This window comes from Lycorma delicatula, chromosome 4, assembly GCF_047948215.1.
Source record: "Lycorma delicatula isolate Av1 chromosome 4, ASM4794821v1, whole genome shotgun sequence".
NCBI classification, from domain to species: Eukaryota; Metazoa; Arthropoda; class Insecta; order Hemiptera; family Fulgoridae; genus Lycorma; species Lycorma delicatula.
This window is the reverse complement of record NC_134458.1, coordinates 78,905,801-78,924,856: the sequence shown is the minus strand read 5'-3', so window position 1 is coordinate 78,924,856 and position 19,056 is coordinate 78,905,801. Positions and strand designations below refer to the sequence as shown.

The 19,056-nt window shown below is 22.6% G+C and overlaps 1 protein-coding gene across 3 annotated transcripts in view; it reads right to left on the bottom strand.

The window, feature by feature from the left end:
* LOC142323580 (uncharacterized) overlaps positions 1-19,056 on the bottom strand; it is a 332,171-nt gene that overhangs the window by 312,183 nt on the left and 932 nt on the right. The gene's annotated exons all lie outside the window — the stretch shown is intronic.

The following is a 19,056-nucleotide window of genomic DNA, read 5'->3' as shown; positions in this document are numbered from 1 at the left end:
AAAAAACAGTTAGGTTTTCGGAAGCTTCTTCCATTAAGATCTAGCAAAAAATATTTAAAAAATAAAAGCTTCCATTCCTGTTAAATTAAATAGTTTAACGATAAATCTTTTTTTTATATTATACTTCTCAAATGAAAACTAATTATATAACTGAATACTGTTTTTGTTTTTTTAACGAAATAGAATTTTTTTTTTAATTTTTGAAAATGGATATCGAAATGGAGTTGAATATAATAGGTTACAATAAATCGCATAGTTGGCGATTCCAATAATTTGTTTTATAATTACGCTCCTTTACAAATCACATTATCTTATGTAGTAATTGAAAAGTAAACATAATACAATTTTTTATTGGGTTATGAATTACAAATTTAATAAAAGTTTTATGTAAATAACTTTGTTCTTGTAATAGAAAATTAATTCTAAAATAAACATTTTAATCATAAAATTGTTTATTTGAAAGGTATTTTATTAATTTTATTCCAATTTATCTCTCCAATTTATAAATAATTTTTTTTATATTTAGATCGGTCATTTAATAAAAATTGTGGTTTCCAATTTTTTCCACAAGCTTATGTACTTTAGTTAAACAAATCTTTGTGAAAAATGTTAATGACTAATTTGATATCATGAATTTATTAGTTTTAAAAACAGCTTCAATTTATCTTTTTTAATTCGTAAATATTAATTAATCTAAAAAATTACGGTGGTTAAATAATTGGTGATTTATTACAAAATAGAAACAATAATAATTTTAAAGTCAAACAATAATAATTTTAAATAATAGCGGAATAAGATATGCAACAGGCGCTTTCCGCACAAGTCCGGCGGCTAGTCTGATGTCTGAAGCCGGAATAATGCCACTACATTATAGAAGAGAGATCCTTTTGTTAAGATATGCAGCAAATGTATGGGCTTTCCCTGCTCATATAAATAATAAATTGTTTACGAATCATACTATGGCTGCAGTATATGAACATCGTGCTACCTATTCCAGACCAGCCGGAATTAGGTACCACTAATTAAGAAGAAAATACGAAATTGCTATACTAGAGACACTAGCAATTTCTACTAGAGAAATACCGCTATGGCTCTTGCCAGCGGTAAATACAAGTTTGGATCTCTCTCAAGGAGAAATAAAAAAGAAACCAGCAGTGATGGTCCAACAGGAACTTTTGGCAACCGTCAGTAGTTACGAAGAACATATTAGAATATATACTGACGGTTCTAAAACCGAACATGATGTTGGATGCTCAATATATGTAAATGGAGAAGCCCACTTTTGGAAACTGCCAGATGTGGCCAGTGTCTACACGGCAGAACTCACTGCAATTCAGCAAGCTCTTCGCTACACTGAACACTATTGCGAAGAGAGAGTGTTAATATGTTCCGATTCTTTAAGTGCACTTGTCGCAATTCGGAACAAGAACATTAAGGATGTCCTAATTGCAAACATCCTGTCCATTTTATACGTTCTAAAACAACGAGAACAGTGATGCGTATTTGTATGGACTCCGGGGCATGCTGGTATTACAGGTAATGAAATCGCAGACGAAGCTGCCAGAAAGGCAACAGTCTGCGATGATTTGGATGCATTTCCTGTAAGAGTGGCAGATGTTAAAAACCGTCTAACAAATATAGTAAAAAACAGGTGGAATGCTGAATGGAGGAGTTTAAATACAAAATTAAACTCAGTAAAAACTTCTCCTTATAAATGGAAAAGCGACTTTAAGTTGACTCGCCGTGAACAAGTAGCGGTGACCAGACTTAGAATCGGTCACACGCGATTAACAAATTTATATTTGTTAACCGGCGAAGTGAGACCAATGTGCGGTGTTTGTAATAAAACACTGACAATCAAGCATCTAATAGAAGAGTGTACCATATATGAGGACCTCAGAAAGAGGTTCCGTCTTACAAATAATATTAGTGCTGATCTGGATAATGGAAATGAAGAAAATATAGTTGCATTTTTACACGCCAGTAGACTTCTTAAAAGTCTATAAAATGAAAGTTTAAAGCTGTGATAAAAGAATCTCTAAGCGGTAGTTTTATATATATATATATATAAAGAAAGAAATGGTATTGATAAGTTGAAATTTTAATTTCATGGTCTTTTGAGAACCTTATCTCAAATTTTAATATTGGGGCCCTTTACACCCCGTAAGTGTTTGTAATTGTCATTGTCTTTTATGTCTTAATATTTATGTGAAGTTTGTGTTTTTAAATAAAATGTAAGGGCCCTTTACACCCTTACATATCACGATCCTGATGGAGATAATAATTTCTTTTAAAGAATGTGACGAGGGCTAATGACCTTAGCAGTCGGTGCCCATAAAAATTCAGTTAAAAATAAATAAATAAATAATAATTTTAAAGTCAAACAATTCATGATAAACTCAAAGAGTTTATATATAAACGTTTTTATAGAAGGTTTAGATTTAAAGATATCGTAAATTCTTATGAAGTAACTTAATACTTCAAATATTAAATATCTAAGTTTTCCTGAAAGTTTTCAAATTTATATAATTTTGTCCAGTGTATGTTACATACTAAAGAGCAAAATCACAAAAATTACTAAATATTTCTTTTAAATACTTAAATACTTAGCAATGTGTATGCTACAAACAGTAGAACGATTAAAAAATAATAGCCCAGCGAACTTCAGTCGGATTCGATGGAAACCTTTTTTCTCTTTACTCGAGAAAAAACTTACAAAAATTAAAATTTTCAAAGATTTTGTTGTTTCACCAGTAGTTTAAGGTATAGAGAAATGTTTAAGCATAATAATAATGTAGAATTTACAGCTCGGAAATAAACATTTAAATATAGTAAAGAGTTAACCAGAATGGAAAAGATGAAAATGGAATGAAATTAAAATAAAATGACAAAATATACCGGACAATTATCAGAAGAATAGTCTGAACGTTTAGAAAAATTTTAAAGCTTAATTTTCACAAAATAGTCTTCTCTTGCAAACTGAAAGGAAAGAAATGTTAACGACAATGGAAGAAATGTTTGTCAATGGAATAAATATTTTGTGTTATGCATAGATTGATTAAGAAGAAATGAATTCAGAAGATAGATTATACTTAGAAAACATACGACTAAATAAATTAGTTTATTTAAATTTTTCATTATAAATAGTTGTTTTGAGTTAACTGAAAAAAAAGAAACTATCATAAATATAAAAAACCTTATAACAAAGGAAAATATTAATTTATTTTAACCCAAATTTATCACGATTATTTCCAATTGATTTTTGAAAATGTGATTTTTATTCATTTTGAAAATTTTTATTCTTGTTAAACCTATCTATTAAAATAAAATATTAAGAAATTATTTTTTAATTTATTCTATAAACGTTGTATGAAACTAAAACAATTAAAAAATCTAATTCATCTTTGTATAATTTTTTTAGATGGTGCGACAGTAAAATTCAAACTAGAGAGATTATATTCTTTATCGCTTTTTTCAGTGATAACATGTATTTTTTGTACTTTTACTTACTATTTTTTTTAAATTTAAGAGAAAATTCATTATTACCAAAATTAAAAACCAAAAAAAGGCATTTTAATGGAAAATCTATTACAACATCAAAAGATATAAAATAGCTAAAAAATTTTATTTTAAATGTATTATCATTTACTAAATATCTTTTACCGATTTAGTTATTAATAATTTTTGTAGTTAGAAAGCGTTTATTTCTTACACCCCAAAAATAAAACATCTCAAATGATTTAAAATAAATCTGGAATAGCAGCAATCTATTTTCATTTTTTATAGATTATAAAACCTTATAAAATGTTTGTTATAAACCTAATAAAGTTTTACAATTTATTTTTAGATCTTTAATATTTAATTAACAGTATGTAATTACTAAGTTTTATACATACGTTAAAGGTGTAAACAAAAGGTTACGGAAAAAACCGAATATTTTATAAAGATTATGCACCGCAAAATTGTTGAATTAAAAAAAAACAAACGAAAAGTTATACATTATTTTTTAAAAGTCAGTTAGATGAATAAAACGATATTAATTCGTTAAATTACAAGATAAATGATTCATTTTATTTCCGCCAACAAAATAAAACAGAAAAAAGAATTACCATAAAATTAGTTCTTAATGCGCATTAAATAAAAAATGGAAGAACAGATCATCTTGTCGGTCGGAAATAAAAACCCTATATTAATATATGATAATAATAATATACCCTATATAGAAATAATTTCTTAACAGGAATTTAAAACAGAAACTGATGTTTACAAATTTTTTTAATTTTTTTCTGTTCGTTATTATGATCTGAATTGTAGAAGGGCGATTAACGGATAGAGTTATAAAATAACAGCGATCTATTTTCTGCCACTCATTTTATTAATAGGTCTTTTTTTCAATTTAGGTAACTTTGTTTTAGCATTTCTGAAATGCCATTAATGTTTATGTTTACCTTTCACGTAAACACGCACTAATTTTCGCAACAGGTTTTCTCCTCCTTAGACAAATATCGTTTTTGGAACGAACCGTAAGTAACAAACAAACGTTTAAAAGATACGAATTCTTAGACTCTAATTTATTATTTATATCTAAATTTGTTTTATACACTGGAAAACTATCTAACTATGGATAGCCGATTGGAAAAAAATAAGCGATTAGGTACACGAGTGTTATATGTTACAAAATATATTTTTTTTTTTTAGATTTTAGTTGTGTTTAAACGAGGTAATGTGAAATATGAAGTAATGCAAACCACCGTTACGAGGTTGGTGACGATTCATTATTAATCGAGTTCCGTATCGTCAACCCTATTCTATATATTATTTATTATTTTATTTCTGTTATTTTATTAACCGGATAATATTTTATTCGTTCAAAATAATTGGCAGTCACTTATACATTATTAAATATTATTTTATATTTAACTAATAATACGTGTAAAATAATAAATTAACTCGGACGGTAATCCATGTCGTTAAAAAAATAAAAACTTACGAAACATATGTTTCTATACAAGAAAAATATTTTTAATAAATTAATAAACTTTATTACGATGCAGTAAAATTATTATGAAGCACTATAATAAATTTACCATAAATTATTAAATTTTATTTCGTTTTTATTATCTGTAATCTTATAATCTAAATTGCAATAGTTCACGCTGAAAGTACCTCCAATAGATAATTTACGAGTTAAAGATTTATACTGATACTTAACGAATACAAGTAAATTGAAAATTAAAGAGGACTAAGAAAAAAAAAATGAGTGAGAGGAAGATATAGAAAATATTTAATTAGTCCAAAGTTAATTTTTTTAACTAAAGTATTAATTATTTACCTTAAAATACATATATTTACTGCTGTCTAGCAGCGTAAAATAATAAATGGTATAAGAAAATACATAAATTCTATTTCGTAGGAAAAGTTACGAAATAATCCATACTTAATGGAAATATATTTGTTAAAATGTTTTTCGTCATTTAAAAAATGTATTTAAATTCGTAAGTTTTTTATTTTAAGTTACATAGTTTTTAAAATTACTACCAACGTATTTTTTTAATTTCATGAAACAAAAAAAAGACAGATTTGTTTTTAATCTACTTACATTCATTGTTGCATTTCAAAATGTTTTTCTACATACACACAAAAATTAGATTGAATATATTTTTCGGAATCGTCATTCAAATGATTAATTGGAAATGATTAATTCTTGAATTTATAGATGATTTATTTTTTAACAAAACAATAATAAATAATCGATGTTATTGGATAAAAGATTTTAATTTAAAAATTTATAATTTATGTATTACAAAAGTATTATTAGTTAAATTTATGGAGCTAAAATTATTATAAATGTATAACCGATAGTCATCAGAAGTTAAAAAAAAAAATTCCCTTTACAAACCAAAGACTGTGAAGCGTATGAAAATCTAGAGAAAGAACTATTTCATTAAAATTTATACGTTTATAAATGTTTAATAAATATTGTACGTTTATAAACGGGGGACAAATAAATTATTAAACTAATTAAAGTAAATTTCTACCAAAATTTGAAAAAGTACGAATAGCTTTTTTATAGTTTTAAATAAGTGTACATATATTACAATAAAAAATGCAAAAATTAGAATTAAAAAGTAGTTACTTTAAATATTAAAATTATTGATTTTAATACTTCAGAATTTAAAATAAAAATATTTTATTAATTCGAATAAAAGTAAACGGGTTCGTATTTTAATTCCTTATTTATTTTGTTATAAAAGAAACTTAACTATATAAGGATCTTTAAGAATATTAAATTTCTTTTAATTAACAAATTGTGAAGCAGTTGTTTTTTTAATAAATTTTTGTAAGGTGTCAATACATTTTTTTTTTTTTTTTTTTTTTTATTTAAAACTGAAGAGCCCCTACTCGTCAACCTTGAATTTATTTATTTTTTGTATATATCAGTTTACATAACTATACATTTTTAGATAATTGAAAAGAATCGTTTGTTATCCCTATTGTAATTGTTCATAATGAATTGAAATATTTTCTGGGAAACATAACACATTAGCAGTAGATCTACCGCTTAAAACTTAAAAAACCAAAAAAATAGTGAAATAAAATTGCGTAAAGAATATAAATGTACTGTAATTTTATGTAAATAATGGATAAATAAGAAGTAAAGATCGATAACGAATTAATTCTCTGTCGTTTCAAACATTCTGGTCGAATAAAATTAAATTTGAACGAAGAAGTTTGTTATAGCTACTTTGAAAAAAAATTATTTTAAAATTGTAGGAATAATTAACTATTAATATAATTAATCATTTTATCATAGATAATATAACAATTATTACACTTATAGGAAATTTAAATTTTTAAAAGTTAAACCTATGAAATTTTACTGTATTTTATTAAAAATATAAACGTCCAGCATAAAAAATATAAATTAACAATTTAAAATAACACCGTACTTTGAATAGAAATATCATATACAAGTTTTAAGTTTACTATTTAAAAAATAAGTTATAAAAGGAGCTTGTATTTTTAGTTATACCTAAATTTTCATCGATACTCATCGTTTTATTTTCATCGTTATATTCATTAATTACGAATAATAACAATTAAGGAAAAAAAGACATTAACTATTTATTAATAAATTAATTTAAAATTATATTTTTATTATACGTAACCGTAAAATGGATAATAGATTTTTTTATTCATTTAACAAAAGATATTTTATTACATTTACATTTAAGATAATAACTGAATTTATTGTGTAGCCATATTGGAGCTCCTATTGTTTGTATTTGTTTTCTTTTCAGTTTAATAATGGCACTTATGTGTAGAAAAAATAAATTGTTAAAAAATGACTTTTTATTTTTAACTGCTATAAAAGTAATAATTATGTCATTCTTTTTTCATTTATACGAATGAAGTAACAAATTAAAAGTATAAGGGTCACCGATGAATCGTTTCTTCGGTTGATACTAAACGCAACCAGACATAATAAATGTACGGATTAATAGTTATAGATCTTTAGTCGTAGAAAAATTAATAGAGAACTCTTGTAGAACGTGCGATTAGATATTAAGTATTACGATCCTAGGTCAAAAAATAAATCAGGAAATAAAAAAAAGAGAATACAAATAATAAAACCTAACAGAAAATAACTTTTTTAAATGACCGCGGTTAAACGCAATATGTAAGCTATCAGGAATGATGACTCGCAATATTTATGTAGTAAAATATCAAAGGACAAAATAAGGAAAACGTAAAAAGGACAAGGACGTATTTAAACGGAAAAAATTTCTTTTGATACGTAGCTTTAGCAATTATAAATACATTTTTAAATTTATTTGTGTGGAGTGAAACGTTTAACGGCAGTAAAGCATGTACTACAACAGGTAAACCGCACAGAAAAACGAGTTGAGGTTCTTGAAACGTGATGTTACGGGAGAATGTTGAAAATCGGTTGGATTGATACTATTCCAAGTTTTTTTTAAGTAAATTTTGTAGTGGAATCGTATGAAGTTAGCTAATGCGTTTAAGAAATGTGTGTTAAGTCATTCGGGAATAGTAGTAATTTGAAGAAGTACACAGGATAAAAATTGTAGGAAGAAAGAACTATTGCATAAATGGTTAAAATAAATACCAATTTATATTTAAAATAAATTTATATTTTAAATAAAATATTAGCACAAAAAATGATAAATTAATAAATAAATCATTTTTTCCGATAATTTTTGGAAACAAAAGAGAATTTCCCCATTAATACGAGATTGCTCATAATAGCTCCTCGTACTTAGATTGCTCATAATAGCAAAATAAGAATGCCACAAATTAAGCTACCTAATACTAAGCAATTTCGTAAAAAAAAAACCAATTACTTATATTAAGAAATAGGCTACCTAGTTATTTTTACGAAAGAATATTAATGTTATATTATATTAAACTGTTAATAATTTAATCGATGAGAAATCTCATTGCAAAATTTCAGTAAATGTTGAAAATATTTTTACATTTAAAAGTTTTCTTCAAATTGTATTTTTAAGAATTGTTTTACTTTAAACAAAAATAATAATTTGTATGTACAATGTACGTTTTCATGGTTAAATAAATTTAATTTCCAAATTAGTAAGTCTTTTAAACTGTCCTATGGAATATTGTTTACGTATACATATATATGTGTGTGTGTTTGTTTGTGTGCGCGCGTGTGTGTGTGTGTGTAGAGTACACTATTATTATTATAAACAACCACTAATAGAATTATCTGACAGATTAAACGGTAAGTTCAGTGCTTAGGAGTTACAAGTTCAGAGATGGAATAATTATATTTTTAAGAAACTAAATTTAATTTTTTACCAAATTATTACCTTCTTTAAAGTTTGTCAGTGTTTTGTGTAAACACGTATCTGTCTTATGTAAAAAGTAAGCATTTTATGTGCGAATTGATTGCAAATTAAATTATTTCATTATTTTATAATAATTATGTATAGGTTTTACCAAAAAATTGAGAATAAATTTTTTATTTTATTTATAAGAGCAACAATTATAAATTTTCTAGTTTACCGTTTGCATTGCTTCTGGGCTTTATTATACTGGTATTATTACATACTGATATTGCATACTGATTTGCTTCGGTAAAAAATATATAATATTTAACAAAAATTAATTTAATATTAACTTTTTAATATATTCCCGTTCTAGACCGCTATGACGAAAAACGTTTTAAAAAATGGTTGTGAAATTGTATATACTCATATATTTTTTATTCGAAACATCTTTATGGTAATTATTTTTATTATTCAACGGAATAAAGCAAATATATATATATATTAGTTATGTTTTTAACCGATGCGTTATCCGTTTTAAACACAGCTTTACATTTAGACACCAACCGCTTCAGTCATTTGATCGCTAATTTAAATAAAAAATTGAAAGAATTAACATCGGATGTCTTACTAATTTGATTATTTTTCGTAATTTAAAATTAATTATATACCATCTGTTTTCCTTAATAAACCGTTATTACTTGCCGATAATGTGAATTCTTTTTATGGTAATAAAATATGGTGGGAAAGGCAAAGATTTCTATCGATAATTAAAAAAGTTTTACACAAAACGGAACCTGTGGGAAAACAGAAACGTTGTCAAGAATATTGTCTAACTGGGGTAAGCAAAATTGAAATGTTAGATTTTATGTTACGTTTAAAATTGTTGTAATACTTTTGCTGTTTTTGATCAATAATAAACTTATGCTTGGATAAATTTTATTTTTCTGTGGTGCGAGTGGTAGTGTGTCGGCCTTTCATCCGGAGGTCCTGGGTTAGAATCCCGGTCAGGCATGGCATTTTTCATACGCTACATTTCCATATCCCACGCACAAGCTTCAAGCTTATTTGGCGATATAATTAAGGAAAAGGGGAAAAAATGTTCCAAGTTTTTAATTTTTATCTCGGTAAATGAGAAATGTTAAAACAAAATTGTTTCCAGTTTTTAAATTTATTATTAATTGTATAATTTGACTTGATTGTACGATTTTATGTTTTTCGTATTTCCCTACCATCGGTTTTATTTTTATATCAAACGTATGTTATATATTTTATCAAAAATCACTCTACAAGTGTTTAATTTTTAAAAGTAGATTTCAAAATTTTAACGAGTGTAAATCAGCTAAATTATAAACACAAAATTTCATCAATTATTATTAAAATATACTGTAAATTAGTAAAAATTTGACTGAAGAATTCCTATATTGTATTAGCAATAAATAATTTCATGAAATATTATTTGTAAATTATTAAATCACTATTGTTATGAAACCTCCTCCTGACTATTCGTAAACGCGGGGAACAAACCGTATGTCAATTTTTTTTTAAATTGGCAGTAACTTTCGGTTTAAACTTTTTATAAAGCAATGGTTTATCACGGTTTTTTTGTTTTCTTTTAAAAATGATAATTTAATAAAAGCAGAATATTTATCTGTACAAATCTATCATTTTAAAGATAATTCTGTATATATTTTTTTTTATAACTGTATCTGCATACTTTAAAAAACTATTATGGAAAAAATTTATTAAAATAAAAAATGATGTATTCAGTCTTTTACAGGAATTTAATACGAAAGGATACATGAATTTTATGCTACAATTAAATTTCAATTTACTAATAATTTTAATTTAGGTTTATTTAACAAAACTTAATCGTGATTTCAATTTTGAGATTCTATTTTTATTAGTCTTTAATACGACGAAAATTTTTACAGAAGCGAAGAATAGTGCATTTTAATAGGTTCATTGATGTAATTAGATTTTACCGTGAATTTTTTGATTCCTACAATAAATATAATCTTTTACCAAATTAATTTTAAGGATATTTATACAAACGTAAAAGATATTTTTACCGCGTAGAAGATAACGTAAAAGTAACAGCCCTAGAATATTTTTCTAATAAGATTGTACTAAGGCAGACATCATCTTAAAAAAGACATAGGTGAAATAACGAATAATAGTCTACGATAGCGTATTTTCCATTGTAAAAAAACGTATTCTATTTGATCGTGGCATTGAGGATAGATTTTTTTTACATCAAAAATTTATCGCTGTTTTAACTAGATTTAGTCAGTAAAACTGACGTTACGGTTAAGTCACTACATTTGAGGTAATCTAGTTTTTTTAAACCAGTAAAATAATTTTTAAAAAAGTGTTTCAATTCCATGAAAACTGTGTTTTAATTTTTTCATTTAACTAAAACATTTGTTAATAATGATGTATATTAACTTTTCTTAACCGTATACAAAAAAAAAAAAACAGATTACAATAAAAAAATTAAATTAAAATTTAATCTTAATCTTATGCGCTTTTATAATTTTTATTTCAATTTTAATGAAAAAATTTAATTTCCGTAGTTAGTCATTTTAATAGTTTTTTATAAAATTTATTTTATTAATTAACAAAAATATTATTAAATGTGTTTCTATAATGTTTTATAATAACCTAGTACTTGTTTATGACATGTCGACAATATTTTCAAAGTTTTTTTTACAAATGCTGTACTATATAACACCGGTAAAAAATTACTTTAAATTTTTATTGCGTTTAAAACCAATATAACTGGCAGGTTATTACTTTTAAAAGGATTTTCAATTAATCCATTATAAAATTTTAGTTACAAAAATTCGTAATGAAAATTATAAATAAGATAATTAAAATTATTAATAAACTAACGTAACAATACGTATATATTTTTGTATCTTTATTTTTTTAACGGTCAAGATTCTGTTTTAGAGAAAGTTTTAGACATTTGCGTTAAACTTCTTAAATTGAATGAAAAATAATGAGAAAACTCTAAAAATAGATAAAACCGACAACTAAATAATCTAAAATATATATAAACAAAAAATAAATTTTTTAGCTATAAGACAATTTTTTATTGAAAATAATGAAACTATTTTCATTAATAAATAATAATTAATTCGATTAAATAATTATTGTATTTAAAAAATACATTTTCATGTATACTTTCCGTCTTTTTTTTTTTAATATAAATAGCGGGAAAAAATTGGCATTGCTAGAACGATTCAATTCATCGTCTGAATTATTTAGATTGTTTTATTTAAAAACTAAATTACTATAATTTAAGTCACCAAAAATGTCGCGTTTTATCTAGAACGCTAAAAATGTACGTTATTTGGGTCTTATTAACATCTTATGTTTTTACAGGTTTTATAATAATATCTATTCTTCATCAACAACTTCAAAAATAAAAATTCTGGAAAGGCGTAAAGTAAGTCCAACGAATTTTATAATATACCTTTTCTTAAAATCGTTGGAGAAGAAAATTCAGCGTGTTTCTTTATGTAGGTTTATTTTAGTTTTATTTATTTTTAAAGTATAACGTTTAATTATAATTTTAAACGTTAATTGAGATATTTTTAACACCAGTAGTTTTCGAAAAGCGTTCCCTCCTCGCTGACATATGCAATACATTTAGGAGCACAATTTTAATATCGGTCGACTGATTTTCTCATTAATAATGAATCTTTAATAATAAAAAATTTAATTTGATAATATTTTAAGTTCTCTAAACAACGCATTCTATTCCAGAAGAACAGAAAAAGTTTTTATTTTTTTTTAAACGATTTTTATTTGTGAACTCGTTTAAATTCATAAATCTATCAAAAATTTCAAAACCGAATTTTTTTACGGTTTTAATCGATTATATATATGAATTGATATTTAACTACAACCTTATATGTAAAGACAACTAATATTTAAAGCTTAATGATTAATAGCGGAATAATGTTTTACTGTTATTATTTAATTAAAGTCTACGTTATCATGCAGGCATAGTGTCAATAAATTTGTATATCACAACACCAACATGTCAATTTATAAATGGAATCGATTTATAAAATCTTATTTTTGAAACATTCAATCTATATATTACTTTTTAAGTATCAGAAATCTATTTGTAAAAAATGTTTATTTCTATTTTTTTAGGATAGTTTATGACATTTTAATTTCATCTTTAGTGAAAATTTAATGATTTTTCATTAAGTCGAAACGATTAAAGATTATTTAGAAAAAAAGAAATTCATTAAAAAAAACATAAATATTAAAATGTATAACATTTTCGTTTAAATTACCAAAACATTTCTGCAACGGATCATCAGAATGTTCCTGTAGTTTGATTTCATAGTAATTGTCAGTATATTTCTGTATTGAATGAACCTATACCTATACAAAATAATTTTCTTTTTTTTTAATTTTTGTTTATCAGAGATGATTTCATTATTAATTTGAAAAAGTAGCTACAAACTTGTATTTATAAATATCTTGCATCAAGCGATCTTCTGATATTTTAACTTATTAATATATATCTATTATATCATAAGCATTTTTTTTATAAATAATGGACAAATATGAAAATTTAAATCAAAAAATAAAAATTCTTTTGTGTTTTTTTGCCAAAAACGGATTACCTTTTAATCCCAAAACTTATTAAATTAAATGAATGAAATAATTTATTTATATTCTATTTAAAATGAAGTTTCTACATCTCTTTTATTTTTTAAGATTCTTTTTTTATATTATTATAGATGTAAAACAATATAAAATATCAATTTGGAGAACTAAGCGATTGAAATTTATAATACTGAACACTTCTTACAATTTATTTGTAAGAAAAATGTTAAATGTATAAAGTAAAACTAGTGAAATAAGCTAAAGACTATGTATATATTAAAAATATATCCATTTTAATCGAGATGCCAAAACAAGTTAATTATATTAAATAAATTTAATAATAGTAGTAAAACGAATGACTCTTTGACAAATGAAATAATAAAAAATTTATAATCATAAATAATATATAAATTTGAAAAAGTAATATATTTTTAAACTGAATACGTTAATAAGATGTAATAGGATTTAGTTATTTAATATAAAATTTAAAATAAAAAATTTACCGATTTCTTTTTAAGTAAAAAGGAAGATCTCTTTTTGATATTTTCCGACAAATAAAATAGTGGAAATTACCTATAAAAAAGCCGACATGAATTTTTAATTTCGACAAATTATGCTTGGTTTTTCGCATATATAATTTAAAAACTTTAAATTATTTGGTTATTATTCAATAATTAAATTACAAGTTACATTTTATATGGAATAATTTTTTTTGTAATATTTTATAGGTTCATTATCAGAAAATAAAATATATATTAATAGTTAATAAAAACAATAATTTATAGATAATTTAGTTATGTATTTTTTTTTTTTTTTTAGTAATTATAAGACGATTTATTCAATCATTAACCACGTTAAAAATAATTTGTTTTTAAACTACACTGAATATAATTGTTTTTAGTATTCATGCTGTTATTTTTCGCAATTTTTTAATATTTTTTTTAATTTGTTATTCAAAACTGAAGTTTTTTTATCATGTTATATTTATCTAATCCTAAACAAAATTATGATGTAACTAAAATAAACGTTTACAGGCTAGCGGTAAATAGAACCTTTTAAAAATTTAAAAATTCATTTTAATTTTAATATAGTTAAAATTTTTAAAAAATGTTTATTTGTTCATCTCATTTTTATTAGTTTAAAACATTTCAAATTAGTTTAGATAAGTTTTTGTCGAAGAATTTCCTTATATTTTGTTTTCCAAGGAATAGCTTAACATTTTCACAAAATATTTCTACTGAAAAAAGAAAAGCATATACATCTAATACATGCGTGTTCATATAACTTCTTAAACAGTAAGATAGTTATTTTAAATTTTAGTGTACGGAAGAGAATCTTAAATTTAAATTGAAAATAGTTTCAGAAAATTATTATAATAATTACTAACATTATGACATTAAAATATGTTTTAATTATATCAAAATTACGAAAGAATGCGGTCGACTATATTTTTATTTAATTATATTTTAATAAGTTTTATCATCAAACTGTAAAAAAAAATAAGAAATTTCAAGATCGTGATGTCAATTTTAGCGTTTGTTTATTTTAAAAATATATAAATAATTTTTTTTTAAATCCTATTTTTATATTTTAAAACATATATAATACAGACAAAAGCATAATTTTTTTTTATATTCTTACATAACTTAAAAAAAAAAATATATATATATATATATATTTATAAAAATTATAATAGTACATTATTTTAACTTGAAATAAAAGAAATAATAATAATTATTTTTTCTTAAAATGGCTATTTGGATTTTTAAACATTTTTTTTTATTAATAATTTATAATAATAAGATTCAGTTGAAAAAGTAACAAAAAAAAATCTGACGTATTTTCACACGCCAGCATGTTCTTTGTAATAGAAATAATAATAATAATAATAATTAAACCATTGTTACATAAATTTAAAAAAAAAATTATTTAAAAAATTAATAATTTATTTTCAAGTTACATATGTAAAAATTTCATCATCTTTATTATAATTTTATTTAATTTTTTGGAAAAATTATTAAAATATTATTATCATAATTAAATAATGATTAAATTTTATAAAAAAAAAAAGTAATGTAAGCGTTAATATATATTTTGATTGACTTGATATGTTTAGAAACTATAGCTTGCATAAAATATTTTACCAAGATCTATAATTTAAATTATATATATATATATATATAAAATCTATTCTTAATTTATTTTATTTATTTTTTTTTATATCTTCTTTAAAATTCATAAAGGTATAAATATTTATCAATGGAAAAATTGGAGGTTTATTTATTGATTAATTTATTTGTTTTCGGGTTAAATTAAAATGTTTTTTATTTTACATTAATAAAGTAATCACGAATAATTAGCTAATCGTGTAAATAATACACTTATTAATTACTACATATTTTTTTATAAATAAGTTTCGTTAAAAAAAATATAAATAAATATATACGTAAAAATATTTAAGTAGAAAAATAGGGAAAGAGTACTTTCAAAGTATATTTTTACGCTAATTAATAAAATAAAGACAAAAGTCTTACATGAATTACGCGATAAACATTATGTTATACTAATAGAAAATAATTTATTACAAAATATACGTATTCCAAGTTTACCAATGAATAATTTTATTATAAACCGTTAAAATTACTTGACGATGTTCTTTTATGTTCATTTATTGATATTTAATTAGCCGAATCCATTAAGTAATATAGTTAGATATAAATTTAAAATAAAAGAAAATAAAGCGATAAATAAATAATTAAAAAATACAACTGTACAAAAAGATCAAACTACTATTATATAAAAAATAAATAATTTACAACTAACTCTAAATAACTATCTGCGAGTCGTTTAATTATTTTTAACTATGTCTCGCATTAAGTTTGTTTATTATGTTATATCATGAAATTAATTTTAAAAAAGTATATATTAATTAATTATTTGATTATAAATAATAACAAAAACACTTAAAATGTCTTTTTTATCTGAAGGAAGCTGTGTACCAGTATATTTATTTACACAACTTTTACATATACTTCACTGACGATTATTGTTAGTACAAGTTAAAAAATGCAAAAAAGATTAGAACGAGTCGTATATTTTAAATAATATATGAAAAAAACACAAGTTTATTTACGTATAAATAAAATATTATTTTAATTATAATCACAATAATATTGTATTCGAGAAAATATTTTTTATAAAAACAAAATAATTTTACAATGTTATTATAATTATAATAAATAATTGTAATTATAACGTAAATAAACTCGATTAAATTTATTTTCATATTCTTTTAAAATGTAATCGATTTAATAAAAAATAAATTATATACAATTTTTAAATAAAAGTTAACATTATTTATATTATTTATTTGGAAATGATTTATTACTTTTTAAAAAATAACCCAACAGAAAAAAATTATGAATCGACACTTAAACTGTTCGATGATTTAAATAAAAAGTTAGATAAATAAATATAAAATTATATCCGATTACAGTAACTATGCCCTATTCAATTCGGTATAAGAAATTAAAATAAAACAAATATATTGTTTTCATTAAGAAAAAACAGTTTGTTTGTTTTTTTTAAATATAAATATACTGTAAATGTATATATATATTTTTATAAAGAAAATTTTCTATTTTGATCATTTATTTAATAGGTACCGACTAAATAAATAAATGTTAACGTTTACTAAAATTCTAATTCCACGTTTTAAGTCATAAATGATGTACAGAAGAGGTTAAGTACTTAATAATAATAATCGTAGTTAAAATTTTAGTACTGTTTTATTTGTTTATAGTACTACTTACGACAATTTTGTTTTCATATAAATAAAAGATTATACTATTTAATTTAACATAATAAATTTATTTATTTGTATATAATTCTGATATACCGTATTGATTATTATTAATTCTTGTTTACGTGTTTATAAAATTACGTTTCGGACCTAAATTTTAAAAATTATTATCAAAAATTACTTGCAAATCGTAATAAAATTTAATTTATTTCTATTAAAATAAATAAAAAATCATCTAGTTACCTACGCTGTTAAATATCGATATTAAAATTGGATTTATTAACCGTAAAATTATTTTAATAACTATTTATTTGAATTAAAATTAAAAATACCGTTTAAATATTACGTTGATTGTACATTTATATAAATGTGTAAAAAAAATGAACATTTTAAAAATAAATTGTACTGTTATATACTTCTTCGACTTATAATGAATCCAAAAAGGTTGAATTATAGGTTAGTTTTTGTAATTAATATACTTCCGCGATGAATTTTTTATTCAAAGGTGCAGCAACCTCTTTTATTAATTAATTGTATATAAATAAAACTTCAATAGAATGTAAAATCTTAAACGATGTTTATTACAGTTAATATATGTACCTTTTGAAACTCCAGTCGATTTTACCAAAAAAATCAACAAATTGTTTCATAATTTTAAATATAACTTGTTTTCAAACAATTTACTTTAAAATAGCCTAATTACAGTCAAATCTGTGTATTCTACTAATTTGTTATTGCTGTGTAAACAATTTTTTCAATTGATTATCTTACTTTCTTAATTAAATAAACATAATTAGTAGTATTTAAATGTATATACTTAATAAATTTCGATAAATCAGTTATAGGCATTAATGAAGTATTCATGTACTACGTATAAGTTTTTATTTTTTACTCTACAGAGTTATGATTTTTATTCTTTCTTTTTTTTCTTTATAAATTAAACCGAAAGATAATATAATATTTATGAAATTATTATAAATTTATTTGAATCCTAATTATTCCCTCAAGTTTTTTATTATTAACTACTGTTTAAGTGATAGTAAATTAAGATTTTAAGATTAGTATTATATACAAACGCAAACGTCTGACAGAACTTAAAAATATTCGTTGGTATTATTATTGTTATGAATTTATTAGTTTAATTATTATTTCAGTGGCCTAAACACATAATAAATTTTTATAGAAGACAATATTTGTATGTTCGGTTATTTTTATCGGATTTATTCATAAAATAATCAGTATGTTAACATCAGAAAAAAATTTAATTTCTATGTCGAATTAAAATTTGAAGTTAAGTATTTATACTCAAATTAATGTATTCGATAATACATACATAAAAAACATTATAATACTAATAAAACATTCTATTATAGACTGTATTTGAAATATTTATTATAAAAATTAATACGTGTAATTTATACAGCCTAATTTTTAAATAAACCTAATGAATTAAGACAGTAATATCAATTACTTTTAACCTACTGTAACGTGAATAAATATATTTAATTCATTACTTACCCCGGTACATGATCAAAATACATATTTAACTTCTTTTCAAAACATATATTTTATGTATATTTATAAATATATATATTTTTGTAGGATAATAATAAATAAAACAGACACATTTTTCTCTTCACATAAAAACACACACAATATTTTACACGATTATATATGATAATATATAATGAATCGGCTACATATTCTATTTCATTGTATATTAAACGTCGGAAATATAATATTTCATACGAGTCGAATCGTAAACGTTTTAACGATAATTATTTGTTTACATTTAATTAGATATAATAC